This window comes from Telopea speciosissima, chromosome 9 (genome assembly GCF_018873765.1).
Source record: "Telopea speciosissima isolate NSW1024214 ecotype Mountain lineage chromosome 9, Tspe_v1, whole genome shotgun sequence".
NCBI classification, from domain to species: Eukaryota; Viridiplantae; Streptophyta; class Magnoliopsida; order Proteales; family Proteaceae; genus Telopea; species Telopea speciosissima.
In genome coordinates this window covers 19,227,725-19,231,471 of record NC_057924.1, presented here as the reverse complement: position 1 = coordinate 19,231,471, position 3,747 = coordinate 19,227,725, and positions in this window count along the sequence as shown.

Sequence of the window (3,747 nt, the reverse complement as noted above, 5' to 3'; positions counted from 1 at the left end):
CATGGATAGCAATCAAATCCAGAGACCCTGGTTTTGAATATTTTCTTCTTGGGATCTAGAATGCAATGGTTATAATTTTGTGTAAATTGTTCTGATGGTTGTGAAATCCCCCCCCCCCAACTCCCTTCAAAAAAAAAGATTGATCGGGTATCCTATTTCTTCTTTCTTTTCAGTCTTTCTGGAAAAAAAAAAGGAAGAAGAAACTCACCCAATTAAGTGGGTCCTTTTCAAAACTTTTTACCCAATACCGATCTCTTAAATATGCTCATCTCTTGCTATGTTTGGAGAGCATCAGCTGCTCCCATAATGCCATGTCTGGCCTGCGGCTTGCCATTTGTTCATCCTTGTTTAACATTTATTTGAACCTTCAACAGTGGATGCTTGTCTGAGAGAAGAATTGTGATGGAGGATTGGTCATCAAACAGCTAATGTGAGTCAAGGTACATACAAGCTACGACACCATAAAAAGGTAGGAGAAATGATCAATCTCAGGCTTGTTTTCCATTAATTACATGTTCTTATGAATGATGGATCATGGAAACCGTTGTTAAAGGTAGTCCTCACAGCTGACAATTTGTTGGGCCGGCTGGCTTATCATATTATACATGCCATGATTGGGTTTGATGTCCAGGTCTGATGTTCAGGTCCATGCCTTTTTAACTCAACTAATCTTTACCCAACAAATCGGGGTCAGTTATATGAACAATGTTGCATTATTCAACTCTATTCAATGTCATGTTATTTGATGATCCAAAGGCTCCTTTAATTTTGCACCATTTCATTCTTTCGTAATGCTGCATTCAATGACTGATTATAAATGCTCAAACCATTTCAAATGACTAATTAATTAACTGATTATCTATTGAAGCTACCTCTAAGTTTTTCTTAATGAATTAATTTCTTAATTTTTCTTTTCTAGTATTGTCATTTGAGTTTCAATGGTATGCCGATCAAATTAACACCTTGGAGGCACTTTTCACCCACCCCATTCTGATTCTGCTTTTCTGTTTATGATTGTGTCCAAGTATGAAAAATTATAACATTAAGGTATCTTTTTACCATCAATCTTAATCACTACATTCACCGAGGGACGGGAGTGTTGGTCAAACAACAGTCCAAGGATCAAGCCATGGTTCCCTAGGAAAACCAATATACTACAAAATTAGGGTTTTGCACGCCTTGGTTATCCCATGGTGTCCCATGGGACCATGGGAACTTTGGTGTATCCCTATTAGAGTTTCTCCTTCCCTATTGCGTCCCATAAAATTAATTATCACAATAGGGACGGAGAAATTCATCTCTAGTCCATCACATGGCAAGAGGGATCCATCCCATACTCGAATGCGCAGCGGAATTAAATCGATTCGAGTTTCTTTTGCATCCCATAAATATTAATAATCAATAAATTGAAGGAATTAATAAAGAACTGTTAACTTGGTGAGCCTCAAGTATTGTTACTCCAATAGACAGTGGTTCTTCCTCCAGTGAGTGCTCCAAGCAAACAGATCTGAACCTTCAATGGTGCTACCAAGGTTTTACACGCCAATCCCAGATGTCCTCAAACTCCTCAGCATAGATCTAGGGTTTCACAAACCCTAACTCTCAAACACAGGTGAGAGAAGCAAGAAGAAGAAGAGAGATCACAAGAGGGAGAGAGAGAGAAACCAAAAACGCAGGAGAGAGAGTGTTTGCTCAAAAACGTGGAGAGCTTTTTTTCCCTCCTATGTGTTGGTCCCCTATTTATAATAACAGGGTTTAATTTAATTAAATCCTAGTAGGATTTAATAGAATCCCTGTGAGAGTCTGACTCTCTCTCTTTGTTTGGCAGTTCTGTTTAAACTCAAAGTGCTCCACAGGTGAAGAATCAGAATCTAATAGGGAAAGTATTAATTAGATTCTTTATTTAATTATTAATGGATAATTACAATTAGCACCAAATCCATTAATAATTAAGGTGTCAATTAAATTAGCAAATTCCAAATAATTCCCTATATGATAACAATTTATCATATACAACCCCCCCACTAATCAACACTATCATTATGGAATCTAGGGCATGTACACAAGTACTGTCAAATCCCAATCCATAGTACATGTCCATATACGAGCGTCTGTGCATCTGATCGGGTCCCACAAAACTCGATAAAACACTTTATTCAAATAATTATAAATAATGTATCATTTTATGTAAAATAGATTTTTGCAAAACCATTTCCAAAACGGTATTGGATCCAGATTCTGATCCGACCATGCACAGACATTCTCTATCTTGGTGTTCCCCAATCGGGCAGTGGGGACCATGTTGGATAACTCCTTCACTCACAAATTGTTCACGCATTCCCAGAACATCGGCTTTGACTCGCTTGAGTCTCAGTCATTGATGAACCAAAGAATGCGATCACACTTTGCAGTGACAGGGTTCCCTCAGGTACAGGGTGTCGGTGACACATGTCTATCCCTTCCTACATCTGACAGTAATACATGAGGGAATCGACAAAGTAGATTCTTCGCCAATGCACACATCAAACATGTGAGCACTTACATTCGTACCATGACATCACATGTCTAGACATACCCAATGCGACGACCATATGATAAGGGTGCCCAGCCCAAACCCTAGTCGTAACTACCATTTTAAGTATAACTTACGGACACATAATGCTCAAAAAATTTATATCGTATGTGACAATATTAAACTAAAATGTATAAATGTTCAATACAAAGGTGAATCAGGTTGAACCGGATCGAACCGGGTTTGATGGACACACACTTGTCCAACAATCTCCCACTTGTATATCAAAGCCATTTCCGCATACATTTTAAACCCATGCCCTCCATGTGTTTCTCAAACACACCTGGTGACAAACCCTTTGTCATGGCATCAGACACATTTTCAGTTGTGTCCACTTAGGAGATACTCAAGTCGCCCTGCTGGATAATCTCTCTGATGAGGTGATACTTCCACTGCACGTGCTTGTTCCTCTGATGAGCCCTAGGCTCCTTAGCTTGTGCAATGGCCCCTCTGTTGTCATATAACAGGGGAATGGGGCCCTTGACAAGATCAGGGACTACTCCAGAAATGTTAGGAACTTCCTAACCCAAACACCTTATTAGCCGCATCACATGATACAAGGTGTTCATAAAAATAGGGATCGGCTGTAGATTTCTATTTTGTACTCCTCTATACAATGGCACCTCCACTCATTAGACTCGTAACGACTCACAATACCTACTGCATAGCAAACGTCTGGCCTCGTACACAACATAGCGTACATTAGACTTCCTACTGCTGAGGCATAGAGAATCCTCTTCATCTCTTCAATGTCCGTCTGAGACTGAGGACATTGAGATCTGGAAAGACCGACTCCATGCCTGAAGGGAACACATTCCCTCTTGGAGTTCTCCATACTAAATCTGGCCAGGACTTTGTCTATATAGGTAGCCTGTGACAAGCCTAGCATCCTTTTTTGGCGATCTCTTACAAGTTTGATCCCAAGGATATAGCTAGCTTCACCAAGGTCTTTCATCTAAAACGTTGTGGATAATCACTGTTTTACTGATAAAAGGAATCCTACATCGTTACCAATCAGTAATATGTCATCTACGCATAAAACAAGAAAACATACTACCCTCCCACTGATCTTTTTGTAAACGCTTGGTTCATCCATGTTTTGATCAAAACCAAACGATTTGATTGATTGATCAAACCTGATGTTCCAGCTCCTGGAAGCCTGCTTCAGCCCATAA